Source organism: Conger conger, chromosome 6 (assembly GCF_963514075.1).
Source record: "Conger conger chromosome 6, fConCon1.1, whole genome shotgun sequence".
NCBI lineage: Eukaryota > Metazoa > Chordata > Actinopteri > Anguilliformes > Congridae > Conger > Conger conger.
This window is the reverse complement of record NC_083765.1, coordinates 25,846,964-25,861,345: the sequence shown is the minus strand read 5'-3', so window position 1 is coordinate 25,861,345 and position 14,382 is coordinate 25,846,964. Positions and strand designations below refer to the sequence as shown.

At 44.3% G+C, this 14,382-nt stretch overlaps 1 pseudogene; it reads left to right on the top strand.

Moving 5' to 3' along the window:
* The first annotated feature begins 5,003 nt into the window (after window positions 1-5,003).
* Window positions 5,004-13,119, top strand: LOC133131518 (calcium-binding protein 2-like; annotated as a pseudogene).
* The last annotated feature ends 1,263 nt before the right edge of the window (window positions 13,120-14,382 follow it).

Below are 14,382 nucleotides of genomic sequence, written 5' to 3'. Positions count from 1 at the left end.
GACTTATAGAGGAGCAATATAATCCAACTGAGCATACATTTCACCTCCTGAAGAGAAGATCGATGGGAAAACCCCCCTGAAACAAACAACAACTGAAAGGGGCTGCAGTAAAAGCCTGGAAAAGCATCACAAAAGAAGAATGCAACAGTTTGTTGATGTCAATGGAGCGTGATGCTGTTATTCCAAGCAAGGAATATGCTACCAAATATTAAGTGTTATTTACTTTCATTTACTTAAATACTCTCTGTTCCAATACTTTTGCTCACCTAAAAACTGGGTGGTCTGATACCAACGGTGCTATGTTCTAAGTAGTTTAACACATCTAGGTATGAATACCAAGAAATAAAAGCTAACTTCTGAACTTGTGTCCATCTTTTTATCTGAACCCCAAATGTATTCAATGTGTTGCAAAAACAAAGGAATTGGCCTTGCTGTTCAAATACTTTTTGAGGGGACTGTATACACCCAATGAGAATTTTATTAGGTATTTATTATACTTTTTATTTATCTTCTGCTGCTGTAGCCTATCCACTTTGAGGTTTCAGTGTTCAGAGATGCTCATCACTGTGGTAACATGTGGTTATTTGCCTTATTGTCACCTTCCTATCAGCTTTGATCATTCTGGCCCTTCTCCTCTGACGTCTGTCATTAACAAGGCATTTTTGCCCACAGAACTGCTCACTGGATGTTTTTTGTTTTGCAAACTCTAGAGACTGTTTCTGAGATACATCCTACAATATTGCAGTGTGATTTAATTTTCATAGTATGAAGAGTCTCTGAATGGAAGTGATACATTCATACAAATGTAACAGGTACAGGTAGCTTTCCACTAGTACCACAGTACAGTGCGCTAACATTCCTTAACTAGAGCAGGAAGTCAGGGTGAAATCAATTCAATTAAATTGTATTATTTGATTGTACGCCATGGTAACGGCTTGAGCTCAAGTATGGTGCTGCTTGATTGACTTGCCTTAGTAGCGCACAAGGGTACTGGATGTAGGCAGTTATTAATGACCATGGGGTGTGTCTCTTCCTCCTCCCTCTTCTTCATCCTCTCGGGCTTCCAGCAGTGGCATGGGCTCAATCAGCAGTCACTTTGCATAGTAGCTGTTCAGTAGGGCCCACTGGACCAATTTGGACCAGGAGGAAACGGGTGGGTTCCAAGAACACCTCTGGAAGTGACAGTGTTTCTCAACTCCAGTCCGCAGGACCCACTTGCCAGAAAGTTTTTGTTGTAACCAGGAACTCACATCAAACAACCAAAACATCCCTTGATTAGATGAATCAGGCCTGTGATTTCCTAGTCGCAACAAAAACCTTCTGGCAAGTGGGTCCCAAGGACTGGAGTTGAGAAACATTGTTCTATAACACCATGGACTGCGGTAGAATTGGTTTGGTTGTATTTGGTAAGGTACAGGGCGTTCTCAGCACTTCTGAGCCATGTAGTGCAGTTTGCTATGGGGTGACAGTTTGAGATCTTTCCTTTTTGCGCTGTGCTGACATTAGATTGTGCCTCCTCATGGACTATATCAAGATAGCATCACGGGAGTGCGTGTGCAGCCCAACCCAGTCCAAGCCACGGCTCAGCACCTTTCAGCAGCTGTTTTCAGCTCTTTTCTGTATGTGACCCAATTAAAGTGCTGCCCTGGCTATTATATTATAGTTACCTAACTCCCAGTTTCCTTCTTTTCTTGCATGTGTTCTAAAATGATAAAACGTATGCATTCTTTCTCGAGACAAATGACGACCCAGTGATGGATTGTGGGAACTTGTTTCCGACCTCCACCCTCCTCCCCGTGCTCCTCTCTCTCTCTCTTCCTTTCTTTCCGTCGCAGCAGTTCTGCCTGTTTCTGCACAAGCCCCTTCAGCTTCTCCCCACATGCTAAAGCCAGCGATGTGGGACAGAGGTGCTGAGCAGGGGGCCCAGCTGGGCCAAAATCTCTCATCCATGCAACTGCACAGAGAGAGAGAGAGAGGTAGAAATAGATTGAGAGAGTGAGAGAGTGTGTGTGTGAGAGAGAGAGAGAGAGAGAGAGAGAGAGAGAGAGAGAGAGGCACAGGGGTTCAGAAATAAAATGAAAGAGTGAAAGAGAGAGGGTGAGAGAGGAATAGGAATAGATTGAGAGAGACTGAAAGAGAGATGGGGCAAGGAGGGATAGAAATGGAGTGAGAGAGTGAAAGAGTGAGAGAGACACAGAGTGATAGAAATGGAGTGAGAGAGTGAAAGGGAGAGAGAGGAGGGGATAGAGAGACAGAGTGAAAGGGAGAGGGAGAGAGAACAAATGTGACTATACTGTGAACAGCACTAATAGAAAGAAACAGATAGGGAGGGAGAATAAGAGAAACAGAGGAACAGAGATGAAGCAAGGGGGAGAGAGGGATGAGAGGTGAGAAGAGAGATTATGAGATGCACTGGAGTTGAGAGGCTGAAAGACCTCCATTAGAGAGAGAGAGGAGAGGAGTAGAGGAGATGGAGGCGGATGGAGTATTTTTGACTTGCTGACGTGCTTCCGATCTTGAGTGGAGTGTCTCAATGTGCATCATCCAATCAATTTTGATTTAATTCAGTTCCCAAAATGAGCATAACCAAAGAAAGATTTGCTCTGATCAACCCGAGGAGCGGACCAGAGTCAGCAGACTGACTGCTGGAGAAATCAGATGATTGGCATGACAATGAATTATGCCTGCAACAGGCACAGAATCTAATTATGCAAAAAAAAACAAAATAAGGGATACTACCTCTGATATAACAGCACTGCATCTAAATTAATATCAATCACTTTAATTAATCTTCACTCTGCAAAAAAACGTTACATACGCTACAGAATCAATGTAGGAATATTTAAATGACACAAATAAATTATTTAAAATGACAGCTCCATTTGTGTGGCATGAAACCAAACAAGTGGAATAAAATCAACTTTGAGAGCACAGTTCCAGAACTAATTGGCATCGGCATAAGGTCGTAATTATTTCTGAGCTCCAGGAATGCTTCAAGGGAACTGATTTCAAGAAGAATATTGTAACTGTCCTCTTCAACTTGCCCTTCTGATCTTTCGAATGGTAAGGCAAGTATGAAAGGGCCCCAGATTAAGACGCAAATGTTCAAAGCACTGTCCCTCCTCTTTCCCATAGCTCAAACCCCCATTCCTCACTAAAAATTCACCAGCAATGCTTCAGCTGATAGGCTGGCACTTGGCTCACACATTTTGCTGCAATCTCTTATGGAATAGGCAGCAACATAGTGATAAGGTCCTTGACTGGATGTTTGGATGCTTGAGTTGCATCCTTGGATATCTGTATATAAAAATAACTCAGGCTATATGGTTACATTTTATAATGTATGCATTGAGCAGAGTTTTTTATTTTATATTATGGTTTCAACTCTGGGCGGCATGGATGGTGCAGTGGGTAGCACTGCCGCCTCACAGCAAGGAGGTCCTGGGTTCGAATCCCCGTCGGCCGGGGCCTCTCTGTGCGGAGTTTGCATGTTCTCCCCATGTCTGCGTGGGTTTCCTCCGGGTACTCCGGTTTCCTCCCACAGTCCAAAGACATGCACGTTAGGCTGATTGGAGAGTCTAAATTGCCCGTAGGTATGAGTGTGTGAGTGAATGGTGTGTGTGCCCTGCGATAGACTGGCGACCTGTCCAGGGTGTATTCCTGCCTTTCGCCCAATGTATGCTGGGATAGGCTCCAGCCCCCCTGCGACCCTGATCAGGATAAGCAGGTTCAGATAATGGATGGATGGATGGGTTTCAACTCTGCTTCTTCAATTAAATGCATAGTTTCTCATTTGAATGGACTGCAGTGTCTCTCCCCCTGAACACATGCTCACAGCTACACATTTAATATCATAATCAGGACATATTTAGTCATATAATCAGCTCTTACAGTCTTATGACGAAGAGAGAGCACATGCAATCATAGCTCTTCATCTAAGAGACGGAAGACAGATGCCAGGTCACAGGACGAGTGATTAAACTTCACCTCTCTGTTTCTCCCACAACCTCCACATACTGAAGGTAAGAAACTAGTTTTATGCGACTTATGAACAGTGTGTGTGTGCGTGTTTGTGAATGCACGTGTGTGTGTGTATGTGTGTGTGTGTGTTTCTGAATGCGTGTGTGTGTGTGTGTTTGTGAATGAATGTGTGTGGGTTTGTGTAGACATGTGTGTGTGTGTTTGTATATGCATGTGTGTCTGTGTGTGTGTGTGTGTGTGTTTGTGAATGCACGTGTGTGTGTGTATGTGTGTGTGTGTTTGTGTATGCGTGTGTGTGTGTGTTCGTGTATGCGTGTGTGTGTGTGTGTATACGTGTGTGTGTTTGTGTATGCGTGTGTGTGTGTGTTCATGTATGCGTGTGTGTGTGTGTGTATACGTGTGTGTGTTTGTGTGTGTGTGTGTGTGCGTGTGTGTTTGTGTGTGTGTGTGTGTGCGTGTGTGTGTGTGTGTAAATACGCGTGTGTATGCGTGTGTGTGTGTATATACGTGTGTGTGTGTGTGTGTGTGTGTATGCGTGTGTGTGTGTATATACGTGTGTGTGTGTGTGTGTGTGTGTATGCGTGTGTGTGTGTGTATACGCGTGTGTGCGTGTGTGTGTGTGTGTGTGTGTGTGTGTGTGTACGCGTGTGTGTGTGTGTGTGTGTGTATACGCGTGTGTGTGTGATTATAGGCCTGGGACTAAATGGCCTGTTCTCATCACTACAGGCGCTCATGTAAAATGCATTTATAACACTTCTGTGTGAATAACCCACTTCTGTGAAAACAGAAGAGAAAGTTGAGATTTTCTGTCAAGATGACTTTACAGAGGAGGGATGGCCCAGAGGAAGTTCCTTTGTGTCGGCGATGTTACCATGAGACACTCAAATCACTGCATCTGATTGTCTGAACATAATTAAGCAGGAGAGAGAAGTCAGTCTCGGTTCCACTGGAAAGATGCAGTCACAGAGTGATTAAGATAGACTTTGATAGAAGTTTGTTATAAAATGTTATATAGCGATAATATGAATGCAAAATTCCATCAGGGTCAGAACCAGTCCAAAATGTATTGTCTATTTACATTATATACAGTCGTATGTACACTGCATCTATAAGATCAATAAAGACTATAGACCAATCAACCAATTATTCTAAAATCAAAATAAATATTCTGAAATGCAGAAAGAAAATGTCCAATGGCATATTAGTGAAAAGCAGGTTATTTGTGAGGTTTGCCATTTCCCATTATAAAACCTCTCACAGGCATCCCATCTATCAGAAATGAACAGTTTGGCATATGGTTCCCCGTGTTTGACAGGTTTCTTGTTCATTTTTCATTATGAGTAAATATTCATTATGGTTTTAAATGAACTAACTGTATTAATGGTTGGCTGTTAACAGCGATGTTATCAGTTATTTGAATCTCCACACTACCTCCCCAAGACCCCCCCTTCCAGCAGACACCAACCCTCCAAGGCTGTACTTGCTACGGGACACTACCCAAGATCCGACCCCTCTGGACCGAGTTCAAAAGCAGCAGGTCTTGCCAGACCTTTGCTGCCATCATGGACATAGTAGGAGCCTCAGTGAAAACTCAGTTTCAACAGTTTATGCTCCCTTCCTCAATTACCTGTTCGGAGAGGTATGACACAACTAAACTCTCTACATACTGACCCTAACCTCTCCACATACTGACCCTAATCTCTCTCCATATGACTCAACTAAACTCTTTACATACTGACCCTAATCTCTCTCCATATGACTCAACTAAACTCTCCACATACTGACCCTAATCTCTCTCCATATGACTCAACTAAACTCTTTACATACTGACCCTAAACTCTCCACATACTGACCCTAATCTCTCTCCATATGACTCAACTAAACTCTTTACATACTGACCCTAAACTCTCTCCATATGACTCAACTAAACTCTCTACATACTGACCCTAAACTCTCTCCATATGACTCAACTAAACTCTCTACATACTGACCCTAAACTCTCTCCATATGACTCAGCTAAACTCTTTACATACTGACCCTAAACTCTCCACATACTGACCCTAATCTCTCTCCATATGACTCAACTAAACTCTTTACATACTGACCCTAAACTCTCTCCATATGACTCAACTAAACTCTACATACTGACCCTAAACTCTCTCCATATGACTCAACTAAACTCTCTACATACTGACCCTAAACTCTCTCCATATGACTCAGCTAAACTCTCTCAATATTACTGAACTAAACTGTCAACATATGGACCCTAAACTCTCTACATACTGACCCTAAACTCCCTACATAAGAGCATTGCAGACCTGGATCAAACACAATACTGTTTTGCAATACAGCTTGTCTGCTGTATTGCAACCATGGAAATACTCTCAACAAGTGCAAACCCCACATTCTGGTTATTTTGGTTGGTGCAATTGCACCAATCAAGATCAATTGAGCAGAGAAAACCATTTGAATTCAGTCCATTTACATATTAGACCCAGGTCTACTTCATAGTGACCCAAAAGTCTCTCCATGCGTTTCTGAGCTCTCTCTCTCTCAAAGTTGACTTTGACTCTGAACTCTCTCTCTCGGCTGGAAACTGCTGTTCCACACTGTGTCTGGCAAAAAAAACCCAGAGGCAAAAGATGATTGACTAATGTAGAGATGCATTTGACTATGTAAAAAAGAGCAGAGGGAGGGAAAACAGACTAAGAGTCTTGTGATGCAACATACTCTGCCCATGGCTTGAGAACCACACTGGATACTGTTCCTGTATAACCACACTCAACAGTTACTCCTGCTAATATAACCACACTCAACACTGTTCCTGCATATATCCACACTCAACACTGTTCCTGCTAATATAACCACACTCAAAACTGTTCTCATACAACCTCACTTAACACTTTTCCTGTCCTACACGGTAAAACGTTCAGTGTTCAATCCACTCTTACAGAATACATATGGTCCCTACTGGACTCATTTGATATGATTTGCGAAAAGCTGAATTAACACTGCACTGTGTGGCACTCCACATCCTCGGATCCTGATCGGATCACTCAGGCCACTAGGCATCTGATCTGGAGTCAGTGAGACCATGGCGCTACTGTAGCCGTGTGTGTCATGATTTCAGGCAGACAAAGGGAAGCAGAGACCCCTGCCCCCCACCCTCTTAATCCCACATTACAGGAGTATTAATAACCCGGGAGTGCAGCACACTGTCACACTTAATTATCAGAGAAGAGACTGAGGGAGGGGGGGAGTGATAGACTGGATGGAGTGGGGTGCAAGTGGGGTGGGGCGGGTTCCAGACAGACAGATTCCAGGTTTGCGTGTACACCCATGCCTGCGTGTAGAAGAGACTGTTTATGGCAGTATGTTGTTCAGAAGTGATTTCTCTGGGATGGTGCAGACACACTTCCTGTAATGGTCTTAGTGTTAAGCTGTGGAAGACTCTGTGCGGCTGTGAGGGCTGAGCCGGTGTCACGCGCGTCAGCATTCAGACGCGCGTGTGCGTGCGTCATGGGGCTGTGAGCGTGGCACAGGAAGGTTGTGTGTGCCAGCGCATGTGAACTTGGGTGTGTTTTGTGTGCACCATCTGCGCGTCTCTGTGTGCTGAGCGAATCTGTGTACACACACGTTTATGTGTACCTTGGTGTACCTTGGTGTATTTTGTGTGTGTGTGTGTGTGTGTGTGTGCCTCCGTATATTTGTGTGTGTATGTTTGCATGTGTGTATAATGCATGTGTATGTGTATATGCGTGTGTGCATGCGTGCGTGTGTGGATATGTGTGTAAGTGTATATGCATGTGTGTCTGTGTGTGTGTGTATGTTTGGATATGTATGTGTGTGTGTGTGTGGATATGTGTGTGTGTGTATGTGTGTGGATATGTGTGTGTGTGTATGTGTATGCCTGCATACAGATGCTTGTGGATGTGGATTTGCGTGTGTGTGCATGTGTGAGCATTAGTGTGTGGATATGTGTGTGGATATGTGTGTGGATGTGTATGTGTATGCCTGCATACAGATGCGTGTGGATGTGGATGTGGGTATGCGCGTGTGTGCGTGTGTGAGCAGTAGTGTGTGGCAGTGCTCATAATGACAGTGGACATGGAGGTGCCTGTGGCTTTGCTCTCCCTGCCTCAGTAAAGCCCCATCTGTAGCAGAGGGTTACAGAGACATGCCTGAGCGATGGAGTCACCTTGGACAAGGACGACAGCCCGGCACAGGCGGGAAAAAAAGTGTCAATCTGCCCCCATGTGAAAGCGCGAATATGGGTGTGTGTGTGTGAGCAGGGAGACAGCAGCCAAATGCTGTGGTGTTATCAAATTAGACAAGTGTATATCCAAATCCTGCATGCAATACAGCTACTGGAAACCTCTGATATGGTTGAATACATTGAATTAAACTTTATCCAAGCCATTACAAAACCATAATGGCGTGTAGAATGTAGTTTTATTTCATATGCTACTTTCTTGATTTTCATTCTTTTTTTTTTCCAGGAGAGAGACTTGGCACCAGCAGAGCTGGAAGGCGAGTTTATTACGATGTAATAAGCTGCACCATTACTTATAACTGCATTATAACTGGCAATTGAATTAACAAAAAATACAGCTGTGATGTGCTGATCTAGCCTCAAGGCACACTGTGGGTCTGGCTACAGGAATAGATCAAACACACTACAGCTCTAAACTCTAGGTGTAGGTATAGATTATTTATCAAGTTCAAGGGGCCCTGTTCTGGTAACACTGTTGGTTTAATCTCTGATCTTCCCTTGTTTAAATATTCAGTCACACATATGATAGAACTTGTAAGGTCTTCACAAAGCATGTATAAGGCATTTATGAATATTCCAGGAACCATATCACCCTGTAAGTCTTTGAAATTCAATTCCCTGAAGGCTGTGTGTGTATGTGCGTGTGCATGCGTGTGTGTTTCTTTGTGTGTATGTGCCAAACTTCCAAATTTCCCACCAGTACAAGAACTGGATGATCCGCCCACCTTCTCTGAGGTCCTTGCAGCAGTAAGAGGCCTCAAAAACAATAAAAGTGCTGGCCCCTATGAGCTCCCTGCCGAGTTCCTAAAGAAAGGTGGCTACTTCCTCACATCTAACCTATACAAACTCATCCGCTTGACCCAGCACATCACAAAAAACATTCTTCCTGAAACCCAATGTGGATTCAGGAAAAGCCGTAGCACTAGTGACATGATCTTCGTCGCTAGGCAGATCCAAGAGAAGGCTAGAGAGCAAAATCAAGACCTGTTCATTGCTTTCCTGGACCTAGCCAAAGCCTTCGACACAGTTGACCGGCAGGCACTCTGGAGCATCCTCACAAAGTTTGGGGTTCCACCCAAATTTTTGAGTATCCTTCAACAGCTACACTCTGGCATGCAAGCCTGTGTGTTCATCGGTGGACAAAAATCCCCACCCTTCCCCGTTCAGGTAGGGGTAAAGCAAGGTTGTGTACTTGCTCCAGTGATTTTCAACCTCTTTCTGGCAGCAGTAACTCTCCTTGAGCATAAGTCTCTCCAAGCCGATGGCGATGGGATCCAGCTTCAGTTCCGCCTTGACGGCAACCTTTTCAACCTCCGCCGTCTACAAGCCTTCACCAAGACTACAACCATCACTATACACGAGCTACAATATGCAGATGACAGTGCCCTCATCGCTCACACCCCTGCCGCAATGCAACATGCACTGGACACAATAACAGAAATTTACTGTGCTGTTGGCCTTCAAATCAACACCTAAGACGGAAATTATTGTCCAGTCTGCAGCTCCTGTACCCACCCCCCCAGTGTTCAATATCCACGGTTCACCACTAAAAGTGGTCCACCAATTCTGCTACCTCGGCAGCATCCTTGCATCAAACTGCCAAATTGACAATGACATCCAAGCACGAATCAATCGTGCTTCATCTTCCTATGGCAGACTGCGCTCTCGGGTCTTCGAGAACAACAACCTAAAGTTACCAACTAAGGTAGCAGTCTACCAAGCAGTCTGTGTTTCCACCTTACTGTATGGTGCTGATGCATGGACCCCCTACCGACGTCACATACGCCAACTGGAGGCATTCAATATAAAGTGCCTCCAGCGCATCCTAAAAGTCACATGGCAGGACCGAATACCCTATACAACCATCCTTCAACGCACCCAGACAATCAGTGTGGAAGCAGCCTTAGTACAGCGCCAACTCCGCTGGGTCGGGCATGTAATTAGGATGCCTGAACATCGCCTCCCAAAACAAACCCTGTATGGACAGCTCCTGGGAGCCAGCAGGAACCCTGGAGGACAAAAACGAAGGTTCAAAGATCATCTCAAGGACATGCTCAAGAAATGCGGAATAAAGCCAGGGGATCTTGAAGCAACTGCTATGGACCGCCATGTCTGGACTACCTCCGTGAAGTCTGGCGTCGCCCTACTAGAATCAAAACGCATATTCCAGAGAGAAGCACAACGGGCATCACCATGCGCAACAACCCCTAGCATCACTAGACTCAGCCCTCACGTGCCCCAGCTGTGGCAGGGCATGTGGATCGAGGATTGGGCTTCATAGCCATCTTCAATGGCACCGCCGTCAGCAGCGGTAGCCACAACACTCCACCGCTCACCCCAAGGAAGTGACGTCATCTTCGGCAACGATGGACAGCAGCAAGCAAGCAAGCATGCGTGTGTGTTTCTTTGTGTGTATGTGCGCGTGCATGTGCTTGTGTGCGTGCCCGTGTGCGTGTGTATACATGTGTGCATGTTTGTGTTTTTGTGTGTGTGCCTGTGTTTGCTTGCTGTGCTTCCCAGAGCTGAGTGAGGCTTTTAAGGCGTTTGACTTCGACCAGGATGGCTATCTGAACCAGAAGTACCTGGCAGAGTATGTGTGTGTCTGTGTGTTAAGCTGTGTGTGTGTGTGTGCGTGTGTGTGTGAGTGAAGAGCGAATGTGCTAACCGTGCCTGTTGATGTTGAAAGTGAGCGATACCGTTGAAGGGTGACTCATTCGTGTAATCTGGGTTACAGTGGGGGGCCGGATTGACTTTGATGATTTCTGTGCCCTGATGGGGCCCCACATGCTGGCTGAGACAGCTCACATGCCCGCAGTCAGAGAGATGAAATGTGCTTTCAAACAGGTGCGTGTGCTGCTACAAAGTAAACAGGTGGGAAGTCCAGGGGTTGCAAAGTAAAAGTCCTGCCATGTGTTTCTGCCACCCATGAACTCAGCCAGCTGATTTCACTAATTAGTTCTACCTCCTGCCTGAAGAATGAGCAGAAGCATTGTGATTGGAACAAAATACTGGAGAGGGCTTTTGCTTTCTAAACCTGGATTTTCCACCTCTGTATTTGTGTCTGGCCAAATGAAAAGAATATTGTCACATAATGGTAAGAATGAAAGTATGAAGATCACAGCCAAAAAAGTCCAGCATGGCAATATTTCATTGTGAATCTGGGAAACTCCAATAAATACATACTTTCTTGATCAATTAGAATCCAACCACAAAAAGAACAATCAGGGTAACACTTCATTTGAAGGCTCCTCCATACAAGCTACATAACGCTTATGAATGCGTATGTAGTGCTTATGAAGGAGTAATATAATTCTTGTAGGAACCTTCGAATAAAGTGTTAAGCAGCAGTGAAAATGTTCCTGCATCGACAAGAGATGTGACTCAGACAAGATGTCCAGCTCAAAGTACAAAGCTTTGTTGTGAGAAACAGACGCAGGGTAGATTTGAGGCAACCCTCAAGCTAATGTGATTCATATGACCATGGGCAGAAGTGATGGTAATGGACATGTGGCCACACTCTGCTGCAGAGCCCGTCACAGGCACTCAGCTGCGATTACTTATCAAAGAGAACATTACACAGATGTGTCTGAGACAGTGAAGGTGAGCACAGACTGTACAAACCGTCAGTGCTGATGGATGTGATTTATAGACCTGTAAGAATGATGATACATCAGCACAATTTCACACTGGTAACATTCTGCTGGATAAAAGTAAAAACTTAAACGTAGGACAATTGTTCTTCATTTGTTTGTTTTTTTCTACTTGATTGATGATCAGATCTTTGGAAAGTAGCGGATTCAGGATATGGCTTGAGAGTTGGCCAAATCTTTGTTGATTTCAGTATTCAGCAGAACCCCATATCTCTCTCTCTATCCCCCTCTCTCTCGCTGTTTCTCTCGCTCCCTCTCTCTCTCTTTCTCTCTCTCTCTCTACCCCCTCTCCCTCCCTCTCTCTCTCTACCCCGTCTCTCTCTCTCTCTCTCTCTCTCTCTCTATCCCTCACTCTTGGCGGTTCAGTTTGACTGTGATGGGGACGGACAGAGAGAGGAGGTGAAGTCGGTCCTGTGGGAGAGGCTAAAGCAGGGTGAAGTGGAGGAAATCCTCCAGGACATTAAACTCAACGGAGACGGCTCTGGTGACTTTGACGGTGTGGAAATCCCAGGAAGCACACTGATTGATCAGCCCCTCCATCAATCAGAAAATTCACATGCACACTGATATAGACATGCCGACAATTGCATGTACACTTGCACTTTAGAGCACAAGACTTGCACATGCAAAACATTACATTACAAGTACTTTGCTTACACACAGACGTACAGCACGTGCACACACATGCACGCATGCACACACACACACTCATATACTGCATATACAGTAGATATACACCTTCATATAGTTGCATGCTCCCACACAGAAAATCTCCTACAAATTTGTCACACGTAACACAACACAGATTCAACCTATTATGATGACATTATTATTGGCTTAAACCTTGACTTCAAGAAATTGGACCACTGAACCCAATCATGCATTGAGTGCTGGTCCTTTATCTTGCCGATTAGGAGCAGCTGTTCACTTTTAATAGGTTTCTGAGGTCTAGTTGTCTTAACACCAGGCATAAGTCCCTGTCAAGGTCATGGGCATTGGCCCAAAGAGAGCCACACAAAAGCCTAGCACTGAAGCCAGCAAAGGCACACCCCCTCAGTGTGCAACTGAGATCCCCAAATGCCCCTTTATACAGTGTGTATTGGACATGAAAATGGATATGGCTACTGAAAAAAAGCAAATGACTCACCAAAGACTGTAACCTTGTCTCTCTTGTGTCTGCATCCAGACTGTGTCATGGTGCTGTCCATCCCATAACTGCACTCATCAGGGATGCTGGAGATCATGGATGAACAAGAGCTCTGTTATTGCATTCCCAAAGGGAGTGCTGCAGTTCTGCAGTGTGTGACACCAGATGAACTCGCTCATTATTTCACATATTGTACATTTAATAATGTGTTACTGTTAGGAGCATATATAAATGTTGAAAATCATAGAGATAGTTAGAAATATATTTTATCTCAAAATCAATCACTTCAACCTGATATTACATTTACATTTTTTTTAAATCATTAAAAAATAAAAAACAGTGGCCATGAACAAATCTTGCCACCTAGTGGAAATGTGCTGTACTGGAGCAGGGAAGCAGCCTCGTAAAAAGACATAACTGGTAATGTAGTGCAGTCTTCAGCCTTTTATTTACTTACATTTCTTTCTTTATTTTGTCTTCCACTGTATTTTGTACATTTACCTTCATCAACATCTGTCTGTTTTTCTTCCAGGAGTGCACAGTGATAGGCTGCTCTAAAACCCCAATTTATTTTGTTGAGCTCTCATGCTCAGTTCTTTTAAGAACATAAAAATGTCAGTAAAACACAGAGCCAGGCTCTGAGCTGCCAATGTTAGTTTTCTCCTTGGAAACTCAGGTTTTTGCAGGTCAGGGTTGAGAAGAAAAAGCAAACTGATAAATGTGTTCAGGCCCCACAATATGATTCTGCTAGAAAAACTAAAATGGATCGTATCACCTAGTTTGAAAGACAGGAGAGGCGCGGGTATTCAAAAGTTGTTGAATGTGAGACGTAAAAAAGAGAAACAAAACTATTATGACATTTTAGCAATATGTTAGCATCACATTCTGAGTTAAAAACTAAGAATTTCTTACATCTCACTGAAGTGGTTTCATACAAACCTGTCAAAAATGCATTCGTATAATTCTTAATCTGGTTATTACAATACTGTGTGCATGCATACTGTGTCAGTATGGTACAGTAGTACAGTAGCACAGGGCTCTGGGTGCACCCTGCTTAGACACCTCCAGCCTCAAGTACGGTATTTAAACTGAATTAATTCCACAAAAGGTCACCCTTATGAATGTAGACTGTAAAACACTGAGATATTGGTGCCTGAGAAGGGAACAGTAATTATCTGGTTGAGCTCTTCTGAACGTTGCCTCCAGTAGGTAACCTTCTGCTAGGAACGCTTGGTCACATCTGAAATGTGACCAGGTGCCCCATAAAGCTATTTGGGCACATCGGGTTTGATTATATGCCCACAGGGCAAACTATGCACCCCTCTCGGTGA